We start from the raw sequence: 21,610 nt of genomic DNA, 5'->3' as shown, positions 1-21,610 counted from the left end.
AAGGGCTAATAGCTACTAACGTTATATCCAATGGCATTTCAGTTATACAGAAGCTACGATCCTCAACCATGAATGCATGAAAGGGGGGGGGGGGGGGCGGGGGACGTCGTTTCTGATTATTGATTACCAATAACCGTGTTCGCCTCAGTAGCCACATTCATTGATCGGCTGGTTGAGTATGATAACAAGGCCTGATCAGCGTGTAATTTACGTGAAAAAGATCTTACCGTGAGCTGGTTGGATCCCCCAGACCATTTCCCAGTTATCGATCGCCATCTGGTAGATCGATATGTCCATTGGCTGATGATAAATTCCTTTACTGCTCACTGAAATCCGCGATCCAAAACGTATTCCAAGCTACAGGCTGCACATCCAGAATCCAGCTAACTGGAAACTCCATTGAAAGTAAAAAAAAATAATGCACCGTTCAGCCACAGGGCACACTGCATTATCGCAACAGCGCCCCTAAGAGGATCTGGCCCGTAATGCACTTTTTCGAATTCAAAGAGTAGGGTACATCTGCAGTGCCGCTCGGCGACCTTGAATAGGTTATTAAAATGGAATAAAAGCCAAAACAACCTTGCCACGGACATGTCCGTGGTCGGTCCTCAACCGGTGGATTCGAAACACGGATATATACGTTGTTGGGCGGGAATGTGTTAACAGGTTAACCCCTTGCCTGCATGTTGTGGTGTGGTTTTGTTTTGGGGGTGGTTAACCCTTTGCCTGCATGTTGTGGTGTGGTTTTGGGGGTGGTTAACCCTTTGCCTGCATGTTGCGGTGTGGTTTTGTTTTGGAGGTGGTTAACCCTTTGCTTGCATGTTGTGGTGTGGTTTTGTTTTGGAGGTGGTTAACCCTTTGATTGCATGTTGCGGTGTGGTTTTGTTTTGGAGGTGGTTAACCCTTTGATTGCATGTTGTGGTGTGGTTTTGTTTTGGAGGTGGTTAACCCTTTGATTGCATGTTGCGGTGTTGTTTTGTTTTGGAGGTGGTTAACCCTTTGCTTGCATGTTGCGGTGTGGTTTTGTTTTGGAGGTGGTTAACCCTTTGCCTGCATGTTGTGGTGTGGTTTTGTTTTGGAGGTGGTTAACTTGCATGTTGTGGTGTGGTTTTGTTTTGGAGGTGGTTAACCCTTTGCCTGCATGTTGTGGTGTGGTTTTGTTTTGGAGGTGGTTAACTTGCATGTTGTGGTGTGGTTTTGTTTTGGAGGTGGTTAACTCTTTGCCTGCATGTTGTGGTGTGGATTCAAACTTGTTTTGGTTCCCTGACCCTGTATCTGCTGCTCGCTGCCTGTCTAAAATGTCCCCGTTCGTTTCCCCAGAACTCAGACCACGGGACTCTGTAAGTAAGCTAACAGCTTTTTTTTTTTATTCCTCTTTTTCTGTTTTTCCTCCCATCCCAATTGTCGTTATGCCAATTCCCCCCTCCCCTACCTGGTCGTTGCGTGCATGTGCCCCCTACTGGTCGTTCTAGGGAGCCCTGAGGGCTATCGCATGCTTCCTCCGATACATATGGAGCAGTGGCGGCTCGTGAATTTTTCTCTTGGGGGGTCGATCATACCAAAAATGTACATGTACCAAGGCACAATGCCACACTGCACACAAACACGCGCGTGCGCACGCATCGCGAAACCACACACTACTGTGTGCGTCAGAGAGCGTCGGTGAAACCAAAAGCATACGGATATTTAAGTAGGTACAGTTACAGTACAACTATCACCATTGCCATCAGCGAGAGAGAGAGAGAGCGAGAGAGAGAGAGAGTGAGAGCGAGAGCGAGAGCGAGAGAGAGAGAGAGAGAGAGAGAGAGAGAGAGAGAGAGAGAGAGAGAGAGAGAGAGACCGAATTAACTCACTGTTTACGTGGTCCACTGTTGTCCCCAGACTGTTGATGTATATCCAGTTATCCACTCTGTCCAGACTGCATCCAGATTAGCTTGTTAGCACAACACAACAGTACTGTGATGAATTCAATGAATGAGTGTCTTTGCCCATTTCCGCGTCGAACAGCCTGCAAACTACCTGGCGTTCTATCACCATGCTCTAAGACAAACTCTAACCTTAACCAACTTTGAAAGAGTGCCTAAGCTTAACCGTCGAAAGAACTTGCCGTCACGCTCTAAGACAAACTCTAATGTTACCTAAGTTGTCCTTAACCTACTTCGAACGAAGAGTCAAGAGTGGCTTAACCAGTGTAAAAACTGACGTCGGCCAATCAGAGAGCGTCTCCGCGAAATGCGGCTACGGAAAAAAAAACTGACGTCGGCCAATCAGAGAGCGTCTCCGCGAAATGCGGCTACAGAAATAAAAAAAAACTGCTAAGGCTGCTTGCCTAGACCGCTTCAAATCGCGCCCGGCTTCCAACATAATACATCATATTTCAACGCACAGCGCGTTACGCACTGATTGGCTGCGACGGATACAGCGATGAAACAGTGACGCGCACTCAGAGCGCTATTGCGTCTAGCCCGGGCCGAGAGAAATACGGCTAGGAGAAATGCGGCTATGCGACAGTGAGTCACTTCCTGTTCAGGAAAACGATTATTTTTATTTGATATATTAACGTTATATTGTGCATTGGAAACACAAACATACTTAAAATGAGTGAATATTATTCATTTTAAACATGTTTATATTATTTATAGGGCTATAAAACAAAAAACAAAAAAGAAATATTTCTTGTTCTTTTCTCTTTTAACCAGGGTTCACCAGGGGGGTCGGCGCCCGAGCGCCCCTATAGTGGCCAGCCGCCACTGATATGGAGACAGCCAGCTGCTCTCTTTTCACCTGCCAGCGTGGACTCTCATTGGCGAGAAGTAACGTGTAGGAGGCTCACACTGCCCCCGCCCTCTCCTGTCTTTTGCTGTGCAGGCGCCCTGTCCGACCTGTAGGAGTCGCTGTCCACAACGTCCAGATTACCAACCCATCGACTTCCCTCCCGCTAACTCTGCCAATTGAGTTAGTATGACGGCCGGCCCAAGCCGGAGGCAACGCTGACAGGCGGAGTCGATACCGGTGTCTTGTGCGTTGGTGACAAGCGCAATGTCCGCTGCGCCACCCAGCCGATAAGCCAATAGCTTTGCATCCACTACACTACTGGCAAATATAACTTAACTCATTGGGTGCCATACCCGAGATAAGTCGGGTTATCTCGCCATGCGTTGAGTGCCAAAACCTGAGATTTCTCAGGTTTTGATCCTTTGATATTTTCCTTTGATCCTTATTCTATACGGTCAGCTGGAGCCCTCTAGGTCTCCCTGATTCATCTGCCTACGTTGGAATTGCAATGACGATCGAATCTCACCAGGTGGCTGATAGTCTAGTTCAGACAGTGTCTGTCCTGATCCCTTTCTGTCCTGACTCGCTCTGAGGGGGAGGAGCTCTTGCAGAGCAATCGCTAGGAGATCTTCTCACCTCAAAACCTATAGTTTCTATAGAGTAATTACATATAAACGAGTAATCGCGATCGCCGATGGGATCATTGGAATTATTCTTTTTGGATTACCTTCTGGCTAAGGTAAGGTATATTCTAGTCTATTTTACCGAACCTGAAACATGTTTCTGTAACGATCACAGTGTCGTATTTTACCGGACCTAAACCAAGCCTTTTGTAACAATCTCATTTTCGGGGTAAGACTACCCCCCCCCCCCCCCTTGATGATTTTGTGAAGGCACATATGTACATGGTATATACCTTTGATTTGGGAGTATTTGGGGTTTCAGGCGATCAACCAGAACGATTTCGGCTTATTGCAGATAACGTGTCATATCTTGCGATCTATGAAAAAAGACTGGATTATTTTGGAAAGGGGCGATGTTTAGCGTGTGTAAAACTACAGTGTGTAGAAATTAGCTGATTAGTCAGTAATGGACTATGAACAATGCCTGTAAAATGAGCCATACTATTGCCTCCATACAGTAGCTATAATACAGAACACACAATGGGTCTGCAAACATCGCTAAAATGGTCAATAACGCTGGTGCCAGCCAGTACAGATGGGGAAAGTCGGTGGCAGTCAAAGAGTTAATGTCCAAAACTCAAATCTAAAACAAAAGATCCCTTTAAGGCTGTGGTCGGAAAAGGTGGTCTGTACTGGATATGATGCTGCTTGGTGTTCAATCAATCACATTCACTGCTTGTGTCTAAATCCTCTCAGCCACCCTGTCATTGGTTGAACATAGGTGTGTGATTTTGTGGGTCAAAATTGAACACATTTCTTATCAATTGTATTATCTCTACCATGTGATTTCTGTGAGAATATATTGTTGTATTTTTCCATACTGCCCAGCCCTACTCCAACCCACCATGTGACATATGCATACTTGTCTATAGACCCTTTTACTGTTTGTAAGCAATGATGTAATTTGGTTCACAAACAGTCTGGATGAAACCAGTGTTTTTTTTACTCAAGTACTGTACATAAATACTATTTCAAGGTAGGCCTACTTGTACTTTACTTGAGTATTTTCATTTTCACCTTCCACTTATATTGTACAAATTTGAAGCCTGACAACTTCAAGAGGATATAATGAGAGCCAGCATAACTGGACCACAGGAACTATTTATCTCTTGAGGTGTTCTCTAATTTGACCAACTGTCAACTCTTCACAGAATGTTTAGAATATGTCCTCCAGCAAGCAACAGGTAACCATGGGTAACCAACCACTCTCCCAGCATTCTGTGCAAGGCAAACATACACAGCACACTCAGACCTACAACAAATTGATCCGATCTGCTTCTATTTTTTAATGCGATAACCGACGACCTGTCCCTGCCTTCAGTTACTTTGCCTAGTGAAATGCTTTGTTTTCATCCAGAATGTCCTTGCAGTTTTTCCAGCAGAGAAAGCCACCGAAACAACACTAAATAAATATGCCTATGTCACATTTTTGAGAGTTAACAGACCTTTTTCACTGCCATTTTGATGTGTCATAGCAGGGTAAACACAGGTGTAATTAATCATGTTAATTAGGTTTCCAAGTAATTTAGGTGTGCCAGTGGTCTAGACGTTGATGATGTTTCCATGACAACAAGGCAGAACTTCAGGGCCCACAGGATGATGCACGATGACAGTGCATGGACCAGGATTCTATTTAAAGGGATATTTCACTTTATTGGAACTTCAGCAGTCTTACATCTGTCTAAAGTCATCAACACGCAAGCTAGCAACCACTGCTGTCCCTGTCGTCTGCTGTCAACACCACCATTCCTCCCAGGTGTCAGGCTCCTCATTCACTTCTATTCATTTTGGGGACCTAGTTGATTTTTCTACTAGAGTTCTACTAAAGTGAAATATCCCTTTAAGTCAGTGAAACGTTTAGAACACTGGTCCCAGTCAGTAACCATAAAAACTCTGTTCATACCCTGCTATGACATGTCAAAATGGCCACTGTGAAAAAGGTTTATTCTATGATTTAATCTCAAAAGTTATGCACACAATTTGGACCATGCCAGAGAACCAACTCAGTGAGAGAATGAACGAGGAGGCTGACTGCCCATGCTGGCTGGTCTCCATGTTGTTAAGGGAAAGTGTCCCCAAAAGACCCTAGGTGGTGATGCCATGTAGCTGCCAACACATAATGAGGTGCAAATACATTGTAGAAAGATTATACTCTGGACTGCATACAGTCTAGATTTGATTATTATTGTCTGGTTAATACATTTGATTATTATTGCCTGGTTAGGTAGTATAAGGATAATAACATAATAACATAATAATAATAACTGGACTTCGGAGAAGTCTTTATTTGGCATGCAAACACACACAGGAACACACACACATGCAATTAGTTGGGTCGCCAAAGCGATTGAGTCTCTGCACTTGACCCATCCTGTTGTCATTCCCCCCAAGCGCAGCCAGGAGCAGAGGGGTATCGGCGTGGGGCCGCGCCCCGGGGACCAATCCAAGAGCTCCTGTCCGTCTTTGTCAGGGAGACTACAGCGTCAGCGATCTGTTGTGCATGTTTTTCCATTGGGTTTCTCTTATCCAGGGGGGGGACCCTTGCGAGCACGGGGAGAACATGCAAACTCCACACAGAAAGGCCTGGGAGATACCCCACCTGGGTACCTGGCAACGCAGAAACCTGGTCCCCAAGCAGGAATCGAACCCTGGACCTTCTAGCTGTGAGGCGACATTGTCAACCACTACACCACCGTGTCGCCCGGATGACTGGACCATAGAGCCTCTAGCATTTAAAGGAGCCAAGAGCCATTTAACAATTTATTGACTGAGGGGAATGGATGGAGGACAGGATGAATGGATTGTTTTTCTGTACAATAAACAAACATAAATCTATATTGCCATGCATACAGTGGCGGCTGGTCCATAGAGGGCGCCACCCCCCTGGTGGAAAGTGTTTTTTTTTTAAATTTTATTATAGTAGATTTCGACCGCAAATTTTTTTTTTTTTTTTTATAAATAATAATTACTCATTTTAAGTATGTTTGTGTTTAAAATGCACAATAACGTGTAATATATTAAATATAAATCATTGTTTGTGGGTCCTGTTCATCCCCTCTCTCTTCTGGGGCGCTAGAAATATCGCCCCACTGACTGGGCGTCAATTGAAAAATGCACAGGGCAACATAAATGCACCTAGCAACAACATTTTGCCAATCAGCGTCTTCAAATATGATGCCTAATGGGCGATTTATTTAGCACCCCAAGTAGAGTCATTGTCGAATTGTCTATTCACTCTATTGGCTGAGTGTGGCATTTGTGTGACATCACTCCCAAATCATGTCAACCAGGAAATACCAAACGCTAATAGTTGTTGTCATCGTCGGAAATTGATAATAATCACAAGATACATTCAGACAGTGTTGAATCTAACAAATGGATTTATATGGACACATTTATGGAAAGTTCAAGCCCGGACCACAAAGCTTTAAAGCAAAGGGTTAGCGCGACATGTGACGGCTCTTCCAATTTGTATGTGATGTTCTACCAGCAGCAAAAAAGGTTAGTCTCAGCCTCAATATATACTGGTCTGTAGTTACTGAAACTGATTGAATATGGCACCGCCCCACCTAGAATAATGTTCACCAGCCACCACTGCATGATTGATTGATTGATTGATTGATTGAAAACTTTATTAACAGATTGCAGAATGGGTACAGTACAGTACAGCTCAATACATACAATTGTTAAGGGGATGCAGACCAGAGAAAGACTTTTGTCTTGTTTACATCAGGGTCCCCCATTTTCAATTCATCATAACATATATGACATACACGACATACAGATAGACAGTACTGCTACATCTATACATTTATGACATACCAGATTTGCAAATACAGTACTGTTTGTGATACAAAAAGAGTCCAGAAAAGAGAGTATATACATTTGACGTAGAAACTGTACATTGGAGGAGGTTGGGTACTGGTGGGGTGGGGTTGAGTGGGTGGGTGGGGGGGGGGGGGGGGGGGGGAACTGTACATTGGAGGTGGTTGGGTGGGTGGGTGGGTGGGGTGGGGAGGAGGGGTTGGGTTGGGTTGGGTTGGGTAGGAGGGGTGGGTGGGGGGGGGGACACACTGTACAACTGTACAAGCAAAACTGTACATTGGAATATTGACAAAACCATACTTGGTCATTTACTGTACATTGGAGGGGGTTGGGTTAGGACATTTACAGGGGCCAGTTTCGAATTGCAGCCTCCCGTAGGTGTTCGTTGAGAGTGGTTTTGAAAGTGGGTAGTGATTCACATTCCTTTACAGTTTTGGGTAGGGCGTTCCACATTGATGTGGCATAATTGCGAAACGTGTTTAGTCCCTTGTTTGAGCCGAATCTGGGTTTAACATGATTAGTGGAGCTCCCTCTGGTGTTGTGATCATGGTATTCACTGACCTTTGGGAAGTATTTTGACATGTACATGGGTACCTTGGTCGTGTAGTGTATCTTGTAGACCAGGCCCATTGCAAGTTGCTGTACTCTGTCGTCTACTCTAAGCCATCCTAGTTTGTCAAAGTGGGCAGGGGTGAGGTGGGTTTAGGAGTAAGGTCAAGCAGTAGTCTGAGCAGTTTGTTTTGAGATGTTTGTAATTTTGATTTTAGCGCCTTTGAGGTGCTTTGGTACCATGAGGTGCAAGCATAGTCGTAGTACCCCTGAATGAGTGCTCCTGCCAGAGTCTTCAGGGAAATCTTGTTTACCAGAGAGGAGATCCGGTACAAGAATCTAGTTCGTTGGTTGACTTTTTTTTATTACATTGGATGCCATTTTGTCACAGGAAAGATTTGCCTCTAGGATGGAACCCAGGTAGGTAATTTCATATTTCCTTGTGACAATATTGTCACCCACTGTAACTGAGAAGCCGTCGGTCTTGCTGAGTTATTTGAACCGAAGAGAATGGACTCTGTTTTGCCCATGTGTAATGATCGTTTGTTATCAGCGAGCCATATGCAGATTTTGCCTAGTGCATGCATACCATAACTATGAATAATAAACAAAAGTACATATTCACAGTGAAATATGAAAGATTTGCCTTGGGCCATTATAGCTGCCGTTTAATGTTGATGTAGGTTTTCTCTTTTATTATTTTTTCTATTGTTTCTTTTGTTTTTTAAATATTCTTAGATTGATGTTTGTGTTTGTTATAAAAAAGGAAAACATTTAAATAAAAATATGTTAGCTTACATTATTAATGCATTCACTAGGTTAATAACACATCTTTCAAGCCTTCATCAGGAACCTATTCATAGCAGGGGCAGATCTAGGAGGGGTATTACAGGGCTAAGCCCAGACCATCCAGGGCTGTGGTCAAGGATGTGGTTTGGGGCTAAGCCCAGACCATCCAGGGCTATGGTCAGGATGTGGTCCATGGCTAAGCCCAGACCATCCAGGGCTGTGGTCAGGGTTGTGGTCAGGGCTGTGGTCCGGGGCTACACCTAAACCATCCAGGGGTTGGGGCATGCAAAAATTTAATTAGCCTCTAATGAAATGTCTTCATTGAGTTTCACTCTTAATCACAATTGTTAACTCACTCAGATTCAGTCAGCAGCTGGTTGAAGTCACTGGTCAGATCAATATTCCTCCTATGATTCAGAAGACATGACTCGTCAGATCCATGGAAAGGAAAGAATATAAAAACAATAAAAGGATTAAGATTTCTGATCATAAACTCAAAATGCTAAAATTATTAAATGCATCTCTTCTTCTCTTCCATCTGCTTCTGACACCTCTGCTCTCCTCCTCTGTTCTTCACTCCTTTCTTCTTGACACATTTTCATCTGTTGTCCTCTTCACCTGCTTCTTCCACAAGTTTTCACATCTCATTTCCTATTCTCTCCTTTATTCTTTCCCTCACTTTCTCTTTCTCTCTTCCCTTTCTTCTGTCTTCCTTACTCCTCAAATTCAGACTTCTACTTCTGTCCTCTTCTTCACTCTTCTCCTCCTGGCTCCTTGTCACACATGTTTCTCCTCTCTCCTTCTCTTAACCTCTCCGGGACCGGTAGGAGATTGATATCATGCCCTAAATCCATCTCTACAGAATGTATGAATTAATATTGCGTTTTTTCCCCAAATGTAGCTGTTACGTATGCTGTTTATGTATGGGGGTTTATTTATGCTATGTATGCTATGTATGTAGGCATGTCTTGTTTGGTTCTGTTTTGTCTTTTGTCTTCCCCTGTTTCTACATGTCTTTTTCTCAGATGCACCCACTGGTTTCAGTCACCATCACCACCTGGTCCCACTCTGCAATCAAGCATTCCCACACCATTTATGCAGTAGTTGTGTTCAGTTCTGTCTGTGGCTTTTGGGGATGTTTTGTGTAGAGCTGGTGGCAGAGCTCTGATACGTTGCACTGTTGTTTATTGGAAACTTATCTTTTGTGTTACATTCTTGTCAAACCTAACCCTTGTATATTTTTTTGTCTGTCATTTCACCCAGCATACTGTGTTTCTATTCCCGTGTATTTACATTTGCTTTTGCACACAGGGACAAGTGAGGAAAGAAAGATACCCTGGGGTCTACATCTTGCATCATGTAGGTTTACCTGTTGTTACAACCCTAGCTTAGAGTGAGCACCACCCACTGTATTTATGGGTGCCTAGCGCCTGTCAAAAGGGGGGTGGGTTTTCATTTCCTTTTTGTATTTAATTTGGTGTCACTAAGAGTCCTCCTTGATCCCTGTGTTGCCTTTTATGTAAATAAACATTATTATTTTGCAATCTGTTTCCTGGGCCCTATTCCCTGTACCTGGTTCAACTAAGTCGATCAAAAGTCCCATTATCCAGATTCAATTAACCCGATGTTTGAATCCAGGCTTTCCCTGTTCCTCGAACACTGATTCAGTCTCGTTAATTCGAACCAGACTTGATACTCAGGATAATTGCGCGCGGCCGCCTCACCTTTCTCGATTCTGATTGGCTGAAACAGTCCATTTACACGTATGTATAGGGACTATTCTACGCTCCTGGTCCCAGGACCCGCCCACAACCGAATCACATCACTCCGCCAGGATCACTCCGTCTGCAAAAACAAGATGGCGGACAATAATCTTTAACAAATGGATATGTTGATAGCGTCATAACGACTAAATATAAAGCGATTCTGTCATGGCGAATGTCTTAGTCCTTTAAACAATGTTGGATGATGTAATTGATGGGTCATGAGTCATTTTAGAACAAAAGAAAAATCGCGGATTGATTGATTGATTATTTGCAATTTTATTTTAAATTTCTACTTCCTTCCCCCTGACTGCAGCGTTCACTCTCACACTGTCCGACGCTGGCGTACCCACCCACCCCCACACAAACACACACAGACACACACACACACACACACACACACACACACACACACACACACACACACACACACACACACACACACACACACACACACACACACACACACACACACACACACACACACACACACACACACACACACACACTCCTGTCTGCAACGCGGGGGAGAGTCAGACTATAGAAGCAGCTGAGTGCTGCGCTGTTCTAAGTGAGCATGGCCTATTGGGTTGATTGATTGCCCTCTACAGTAGGTTTAAAAAAATAAATAAAAAAATAGGGTGAAGAAAACTTTTTTTCCCTATAGGGCAAAGAAAACTTTTTAATTTGTTTTACCTACTTTCTATAGAAGCATCTAAGAATGAAGTTCTATAGAAAGTAGGTCTGCATCCCCTTAACAATTGTGTGTATTGAGCCGTACTGTATTGTACCCATTCTGCATCTGGTAATAAAATGTTCAATCAATCATTCCAATAACACACAGTTGGATGTGTTAGTTTGTTGGATCCGTTGGATGCACTTCCGAGCTGCTTCCACATGAGGCAACTTCTCTCAATCATTCCAATAACACACAGTTGGATGTGTTAGTTGGTTGGATGCACTTCCGAGCTACTTCCACATGAGGCAACTTCTCTCAATCATTCCAATAACACACAGTTGGATGTGTTAGTTGGTTGGATGCACTTCCGAGCTGCTTCCACATGAGGCAACTTCTCTCAATCATTCCAATAACACACAGTTGGATGTGTTAGTTGGTTGGATGCACTTCCGAGCTGCTTCCACATGGAGGCAAATTGTCTTTTTTGTTGTTGTGGGAACTACTTTTTCTGGCGGATGGTTTTTTCAATAAATCTTCGATTAATGTGTGTTTATTGTATAGCAATAAGGTTGGATGAATGTGGCAGTTGTATAAAAGCATTACACCACTTGCAGTCGTGATTTGTGAACAATAAACCATGCCTAGGGGGGTCTAACGACCACCCCTGGGCATGGTTCATTGTTCACAAACCACTCCTGCGCGTGATGTAATGCTTAATTATATGTTGTGTCTGTCCACTATGTTTGTTACTTTGTTATTTTTTTCCCCTATGTAAAGCGACCTTGGGTCTCTTGAAAGGCGCTATATAAAATGAAGCTATTATTATTATTATTATTATTATTATTATTATTATTATTATTATTATTATTATTATTATTATTATTATTATTATTATTATTATTATTATTATTATTATTATTATTATTATTATTATTATTATTATTATTATTATTATTATTATTATTATTATTATTATTATTATTATTATTATTACTATTATTACTTTCGTTTGTGCGCTATTCCACGCTAAACATCGTCCGTTTCAAAATAATCCAGTCTCATTTTCTAGATAGTGAGATATGACGTGTTATATGCATATGCGCAAATTGTTCGGGTTGCTCGCCTGAAACCTATATTATTTCCAAATCAAAGGTATATACCATATTAGATGTTTCTTCACAAAATCATCAAGGGGGGGGGGGGGGGGGGGGGTGCGATCGTTACCAAGAGCATGTTTTAGGTTCGGTAAAATACGACGCTGTGATCAATACAAAAGCAACAATCCCAGTAGTTCCATCGCGATCGCCATTACTGGTGTGCATATGATACCAGGGGGCCTGTACATACGCACATAGTGTGTGCGAACCATACCATGGTCTTCGGGGGAGCTTGTTATATTATTTTTTTGGGGGGGGACTTTACTGTGACGCTTGCTGACATAGGCTATAGGTATGAGTAACGTTACAGAACCACACATAGTCCACACCACACAGGTGTCTGCATGCATGATGAAGACGCACATTATTGAAATACACATGCACCCCTCTGATCCAACACTAAAATTCACAGTCCTATTTACACATAAACACACGGATGAACCAATACCGAACAACAAGTCCACGACCACCATTTGAACGACCACATCAAACAAGAGGTGGATGCGGGCAAATACTGCGGCATGGTCATGCTGGACCTACAAAAGGCCTTCGACACTGTCAATCACACCACTCTGCTAAAAGCAATTGGTTTTGATAGTCTATCAGTGAGCTGGATGCAATCCTGGAGGGGAGAGAACAGATGGGCGAGGTAAACGGTACCCTATCCCCCCCGCGTCTATTCGAAAGGCAACCGGTTCATGCGTTTTGCGAATCTGATTGGCCACTGATGTTTCTGGTCATGTGACATGTGCGCCCAATCGCGTGACGCGCCCATTTCCGCTTCGACCAGCAGCAAACTATCTAACGCCTAGTTTATCACTGGTTAAGCTTAGGCGACTCTTTCGAAGTTGGTTAAGGTTAGAGTTTGGAATCAGGGCTGGCGTTCTATCGCCCTGCTCTAAGACAAACTCTAACCTTAACCAACTTCGAAAGAGTGCCTAAGCTTAACCGGTGAAAGAACTTGCCGTCACACGATTGGTGCGACCAGAAACAGCAGTGGCCAATCAGAGCGCAAAACGCTAACGCAGAAGCATGAACCGGTTGCCTTTCGAATAGACGCACACCCCCCCCCTCCCAGTGAGCTGTGGTGTTCCACAAGGAAGCATACTAGGACCGCTACTGTTCCTAATTTATGCAAATGTCATGTCGTCAGCTTGTGACTGCAACTTGTTTGCGGACGACTCAGCCCTGCTGGTCTCTGACAAGAACAAGTTACAGGTTGAAAAAACCCTCAGCTCGGAACTAGGCAAAATCTGCATATGGCTCGCTGATAACAAACTATCATTACACCTGGGTAAAACAGAGTCCATTCTCTTCGGTTCAAATAACAAACTCAGCAAGACCGACGGCTTCTCAGTTACAGTGGGTGACAATATTGTCACAAGGAAAGATGAAATTACCTACCTGGGTTCCATCCTAGCGGCTAATCTTTCCTGTGACAAAATGGCATCCAATGTAATAAAAAACTCGATTCTTGTACCGGATCTCCTCTCTGGTAAACAAGAATACCCTGAAGACTCTGGCAGGAGCATTCATTCAAGGGTACTACGACTATGCTTGCACCTCATGGTACCAAAGCACCCCAAAGGCGCTAAAAACAAAATTACAAACATCTCAAAACAAACTGGTTAGACTACTGCTTGACCTTACTCCTAGAACCCACCTCACCCCTGCCCACTTTGACAACCTAGGATGGCTTAGAGTAGACGACAGAGTACAGCAACTTGCAATGGGCCTGGTCTACAAGATACACTACACGACCAAGGTACCCATGTACATGTCAAAATACTTCCCAAAGGTCAGTGAATACCACGATCACAACACCAGAGGGAGCTCCACAAATCATGTTAAACCCAGATTCAGCTCAAACAAGGGACTAAACACGTTTTGCAATTATGCCACATCAATGTGGAACGCCCTACCCAAAGCTGTAAAGGAATGTGAATCACTACCCACTTTCAAAACCACTCTCAAAGAACACCTACAGGAGACTGCAATTCGAAACTGGCCCCTACAAATGTCCTAACCCAACCCCCTCCAATGTACAGTAAATGACCATGTATGGCTTTGTCAATATTCCAATGTACAGTTTTGCTTGTACAGTGTCCCCCACCCACCCCCTACCCTACTGGGATCAGCTGCCTGCGTCCTCACTTGCTATTTTAAAGTGGCGTGCTAAAGCAGGGTAGTTATTCCAGACTGCTTTTACAGTATTAAAATTACAAAAACAGCATTTATTGTCAGTATTTTAGAGACCCCCCAAAAATTCACAAATCATGTTTTCAGGGGAGCTGATGTCTCATCTAGCTCCCCCATGGTTCACACCCTGGTGACAGTATCGATAGAGTATACATATGTCTCACCCAGAGATCCAGTGCAGATCAGATCTGTATCTTTATTATTATATTACAATTTATTGTTGTTATCCTGGTTGTTTGGATCCTACCTGTACCTCTCCTCTTCTTCCCTCTTCACCAGCATTGCTGTTGCTGCTATGACACCTGAATTTCCCCAAGGGGATGAATAAAAGTTTATCTTATCTTATCTTAGTTATTGCATCATATACAATTTCTGAGAGCAGTACCAACAGACGTGATGAAAAAAGATATGAAATGGAGTAAAGTACTGTATATTGAAAGGTTTATAGGCTTTGTAAGGTGGCATGATGAAGTGTATAGACGTAGCAGTATCATAGATGCTAAATCTTGTTGGTGAATTAGGATGTCTGCATTGACATCACTCCCAGGGATGCAGGATAAATCCACTTAAACTCAACACCTTTTTCTTTGTGAAATAGAGTTTATCCACGTACTGATGAATGGCCTAGAGTTTACCCATGTTTTTTAAGCTGATACACATCTTTAAGATTGCATAATGTAGAGATTATAGTAAGTAGTATCAGATTGATGCAAGTTATATTAAAATATTGTTAGGAAATAAAAAAAAAAAAATCTGAAAAGGGAAATATTTTTTTGTATATTAGAGATTATTGGCGTTACTGTGATCTACCACTGGAGTTGAGAAGTGCACCGGCTGTCCATTGCCACATGAATCCGCTTCCAGGTCCTTGACCTGGCATATCATGCAGGGAAGGGAACGGCTCCCTCCTACCTCCGGTCAATGGTCTCTAAATACACACTCTCAAGACCCCTCCGCTCTACATCAACTGGTGCCTCAGACCCACCCTTTTCCGACACACAATTGTTAAAGGGATGCAGACCAGAGAAAGACTTTCGTCTTGTTTACAGTATCAGGGTCCCCCATGTTCAATTCATAGGGTAGGGCGTTCCACATTGTTGTGGCATAATTGCGAAATGTGTTTAGTCCCTTGTTTGAGCTGAATCTGGGTTGGACATGATTTGTGGAACTCCCTCTGGTGTCATCAAAAAGAAGCAGGCTATTCTCGGTCCTCACTCCACTATGGTGGAACAAACTTCCCACCACAATCAGGACAGCTGAAACCCCGCCAATGTTCCGTCGTTGACTAAAAACACACTTCTTCAATCAATATCTGAAATGAATAAAAAATTATAATAATAAAAAGAAATAAAGTAAAGAAACAACCTTCGTACTGTCTTTTACTATCATTCACTTTGCTACTTGATACTTGAATCTTCCTTGCCTATATTAGCAGCTACTATGCTAAAAATGTCTTTACTACTATGCACTCAAGACTGTAGCACCGACGATTGTTACTTAGCTGAAAGAGTGGTACTCTTCCTGCTGACCTGTTGTACAGAACTTGTAAGTCGATTTTGATAAAAGCGTCAGTTAAATGACTAAATGTAAACGAGTTGAACTTTTTGTATACCTTTTGCTGAATTTCTACTGACTACTTTTTTGTCTCTTGATTGTGATTCTGTCTCATCTGCCCTCTCTGCTTTATTCTCCTCCTTCTTTCCTTGACATACCTGCCCCTCCTCAAAAGGTGATATATCAAATCATACATTTTCAAGAAAGATCTGAATGTGATGTTAATGCTTTATTGAAATAAGCAGTAATATTTTTTTTGCATGGCTGAATTCTGCCAGCAGGGGCCCCAGGGGCAGGAAAGTGTTGTGCCCCTCAGGGGAGAGACATAACTAGGGGGGTCCATGGGCATACTCTATCCTGGAAGAAAATAAACTGGAATACTCCTTTTTAGGGTCTTTTGATGAAAGATATCTGACATAATTGGTGCCATTGTACTTCAAACAGTAGACTGGGGCCCCTTTCAAATAAAATCATGCTTGCATGTGCGCATATTCCAGATAACATCAGTGAGATGATTATATTAATGAACATGGGGCTCTTTGGGACTTTGGTGCTATTTGTCCCGGTATGCCGGGTATCCAGACATGCTTTTTGGTAAACAATGAGAAAAATGTATTTTCCACTACCTTTTCTCTCTACTCACCCACTTATCTTATTTATATGTGATGTGATAAATAGTGTAATCTTGCTCTTTAGAACATCATCATTCATATCATCACCATATTTTCAGAGTGACAGCTTCTGTTAAAGGGTACGTTTTTGGACCCTGAGCTCTATTTCCTACATACCAATGATGTTGTCGATCGATAAGAGTCCTTTCTCAGCACAATTCATGCTGTTGTTCATACAGGATGACTGCAGCTCCGGCTAGTTAGCCACACAACTAATGCCAAAACTAATGAAGTCAATGGGGTCACGCTCAACTCAGTGCAAGCCCTGAAAGAAACACTGAAACCTACTCCACAGTGCACCCAAAGTATCTTTCAGCATTTATTTAAGGTATCCAGTAACACTGTGCTGAGAAAGCATTCTACCAATTGACTACATCATTGGTTAAGTAGGAAATTCCCTTTTTTTCCTCAATGCCCTCTTGAAGGTATATATGTATGGTATGTATAGATGTAGCAGTACTGACTATCTGTATGTCATGTATGTCATATATGTCCTGATGAATTGAAAATGGGGGACCCTGATGTAAACAAGACGAAAGTCTTTCTCTGGTCTGCATCCCCTTAACAATTGTGTGTGTTGAGCTGTACTGTATTGTACCCATTCTGCAATCTGTTAATAAAGTTTTCAATCAATCAATCAATCAAGGCAAACATCTGCTTCCAAAATGTCTAAAATGCACGTGCATCTTTCGAGTTGAAATGGTAGAATTAGCTCTCAAAACATTCAAGAGGCCCATCATGGCTCACTGCAGTAAGCGTTATAGCTGGATGGGATCTTTGGTGTTAAATTCCTCTGCGTATCTGGTCAGACTATTATTGCACTCCGCTGCCTTTCCGTGGGAAGAATTCAAGGGACATTCTAGATGAAAGTGTTTGACTAGGCAAAAGTAAACAAATGCAGGCACAGGTCGTTAGATGTTGCATGGTTACATCCAGACTGCCCCTGGAGACTTCTGGAGCCAAAACATCATCAGTAAAGGGCTTGGGTTCCAAAATTCTGAACTTGCCCTTTAACAATTGATATCAAGCTTCTCATCTGACTGGGGGAAATGACAAATAAGTGTATTTCCCAAAATGTTGGAGTGTTCTGGTAGGCTAATATGTTCATACAATTAACTTCCATATGTCTGCAATCATAAACCACTTGAAGTTCCTGTATAGAACGAATAGTAATTACATCACTGTAATCACAGTGAATATAAATTAAGATAGTTTACTGCTAATCAATCACTGATTATTGGCCAATCAGAAGGCCTATATAGTGTGACATATAGCCACATGACTTGGCCAAACATACAGACAGACCCTGCCTGACTTCCTCTCAGGCATCCTTCAACAAATGTACCATTATGTTTCCTGGACAAACGCTAACCCACTCTTCCTCGTTGCATTCTGAGAAGGAAACAAAGGTAATTTATTGCAATTAAAGAAAGTACAGTTTACACGTTATGATTGTACCACCTGTCCCACCTACAATTTGGCACTCCATAGCAGCCAGAACTATCATGCATTAGGCCTATACTGTATGCTGACTTTTGATGAGAGGATGAATAAAGACAACAGGGTGTATTTTCTTTCCAAAACATAAGAACAACTTTGCAATAGCTGTAACCACGTATGTGCATGCATCTGTGCATGCATGCATTCATACACACACGTTATTGCCCCATGATCAAGCTTTCCACAAAGTGGTCATCTTACACGAATCCGTTCAGACGTTGACCTTAGCATGACGTTGATCATACTTGACCTCCATGCAAAATGTCAGCGTCCTAGGGCGAAACTGTGGCCACTAGAGGGTGGGGAATTTTGTGGACAGATCGACCAAACAACTAAGCGACCTATAGACCTGTTCGCTGTATATGTCAGACTCAGTGTGCGCGCGCATCTATGTGGCAAAAGGACTGGTTGTTGTGGCAAAAGGAACTGGGGCAGACAATATATTTGCATTTGTTCGCCATGCTAGCGATCTAAACAATCAATCCATGCCAAAGCTAGATATGTAAAAGGTGAAAGACTCACACTCACAGTCACAGCCATGCTGATTTGGCTAAAGTAAATTACATCCAGCCGTTTTCGTTTGAAACAACTTTTAGTCAGCGGAGTGTCATGGTTTCTCCTTAGAGCCCCATCATATTTTTTTGTGTGCAGCAGCTCACCGCAGGTAGAAGGCAACTTAGTCATGAATGAATGAATGAATGAATGAATGAATGAATGAATGAATGAATGAATGAATGAATGAATGAAAACTTTATTTAACAGATTGCAGAATGGGTACAATACAGTACGGCTCAATACACACAATTGTTAAGGGGATGCAGACCAGAGAAAGACGTTTGTTTTGTTTACATCAGGGTCCCCCATTTTCAATTCATAGTGACATTAATGACATTAATGACATATAAATTATGACATCATGACATTTATGGCATAGGGACATACATGACATACAGGTATATAGTACTGTTACATTTGTGACATATATGATATGCAAATATACAGTACTGTTACCCATAGATCCTGACAGAGAGTATATGATGGGGAGGAGACTGTACATTAGGAGGGGGTGGGTGGGTGGGAGAGAAATATACATACGGTGGGGAGAGAATATATACATATGGTGGGGAGGAGACTGTACATTAGGAGGGGGTGGCATCGGCGTATTTAGACCACTATCAGTGGGGCACATGCCCCACTGTTGATCATCTGTGCCCCACTGATCAGTGATCAAATAATTATTATAATATTTTTTACTTCGCTTTGAAATATTATAGTGAAATATTTTGCACTGTTGTCGCATTTATCTTGTTGAAGCCTCCAACAGGCTCTTTTTTGTAAGTTGACTGGTTTGCACACCCCTATGACAGCTAATACATGGTGTTGTGAAGGGCCAGATTAAACTGAATATATATATGTATCGTTTGATATACCTTGTATATTATTTATATATATACACGGAATATCCCTTTACCTGCGTACAAACCAGAGTAATATTCGCTCTCCTATTGGACAGCGGCCCCAGGCGCCAACGACCAAGCCCCCAACGGCAAGTTCAAAGGCAACTCCGGGCATGTCAGTACATGCCCAGAGTCTGCGTAGTAATACGAGACAAGAACTGAGGTTGGGACTAGATATTCACCTTACGTATAAATACGGCGCAGGTGTAAACAGCAGTAGTCTTACCAAAACCTTAATACCTTCACCACGAGTCAACGTGCAGTGAAGTGAGCAACCTTGCATCTAAATAGAGCATTGAGAACCGCGTGCGAATAGAATGTTAAAGTGTCAGCGAATATATATATTTATTTATTGATATATATTGCATAGTATTTGTATATCGTTTGATATCCCTTGTATATTCCTTGTACATATACACGGAATATCCCTTTAGCCCAGACCATAATATTTCATTCTCCTATTGGACAGCGGTCCACAGGCGCCAGAGCCATGCCTCCGGAGTCAGGTTCAAAGTCACCGTCAAGACATGTCTGAACATGCCCGGCCTTGCCCAGGGCTACGAGACAGAAATGAGGCTGGCACTAGTTTGTTCACCGTGCATATAAATATGGCGCAGGTGAATACAGAAGCACTTAGTCTTACTTAGTCAGAAGTCAAGAGTTACCCAATAAGTTGAAGCCTCACCCACGATACAACGTGCGGTGAAGTATGGCCTGTTTGGCCCCAGAATAGAGCATTGAGACCGCGTGCGAATTAATAACTGAATTGTCAGAGTTTGGCGCTATACCGTCGAGTGCGACATATTTCTATTAAGTCAGTAATAGTCTATTTGTGTATAGTGTATCGTGCGGCTAAAGTTCTACCGTGACCAGCATCACCAACGCTTCCTCGTATTAGCTAGAGTTCTTATCCAGGCTGGGCTGCTTTCATGGCGCTTTCACCCGAGGAGACCTAGACGAGAACCGTGTGGACATGTACACTGGATTAATCTACCCGACGACTACATAGCCCTTTGCGGCTGGATTATATTTGCTTTGGTCCTGTGATTTATGGAGCGGAGAATCGCCGACGCCTGCACGTGTTGGATTTACCCTGTGAGGAGCCAAGTCGAGTCCGCGCCTCAGAGAGCCTGAGGCCGGCTAGCTTTCTTCACTGTGGAGCTACAATCTACGGAGAACAGCTGTATTCGTCTGTGGATCAAGAGGCTATTGCACCGTCTCCTGTACTTGGAGTCTCCTTAGTCATCGTTGACCAGACTCTCTACTACCGACAGATCCTCTACCCCTGCTGGCTTACAACCAGGGGGACCCTTCCAGTATCTCCCGCTATATATTACTAGTGTACCATAGATATAATTCCCTAAGATTCAGGTTGTATAATTACCTCCTGCGTAACCAGAGAATGGACATTCATTGTTGATTTGCCTACGCACATTCCTTTGCCTTACAAGTGCATTCAAAGTATAATAGAGAAGTATTATGTACCTTTTGCTGCAATAAATACTTAAAGACAACTTTGTGCAGAACCGGTTCATTGTGGGAAGTGTTCATTATATTTAGATATCATGTACTGTATGGCCAGTAATTAAAGTACATAAAGCGGTAGTGGTTTAATGATACCATACTTATCAATACAGTCAGGGAATTGTACCCCTCAGTTACAGTTGAGTTCGACTTAATCTAATGTGAAGTAATAGTCGATCATTTATTGTGTATCGTGCGGCTACAGTTCTTCCGTGACCAGCATTACCATCGGTTCGTCGTGTATTTAGCTAGTGCACTTATCCAGGCTGTGCGGCCTAAATCCGTGCCCACACCCGAGGAGTCCTAGGCGAGAACCGTTTGGATATGTACACAGGAGAATCGACACCCGGCGATTGCAGAACCATTTCTGGTTGGATTATATTGCTTTGGGACCGTGACCACCGGAGAAGAGCACCGTTGATTCCACTGTCGTTTGGGATTTAACCTCGTGAGGATCACCACTCGGGCCCGCCTCGTGGAAGGGG

The sequence above is a fragment of the Notolepis coatsorum genome (assembly GCF_963971535.1).
Source record: "Notolepis coatsorum genome assembly, chromosome: 8".
NCBI classification, from domain to species: domain Eukaryota; kingdom Metazoa; phylum Chordata; class Actinopteri; order Aulopiformes; family Paralepididae; genus Notolepis; species Notolepis coatsorum.
This window is presented reverse-complemented; position numbering follows the sequence as displayed.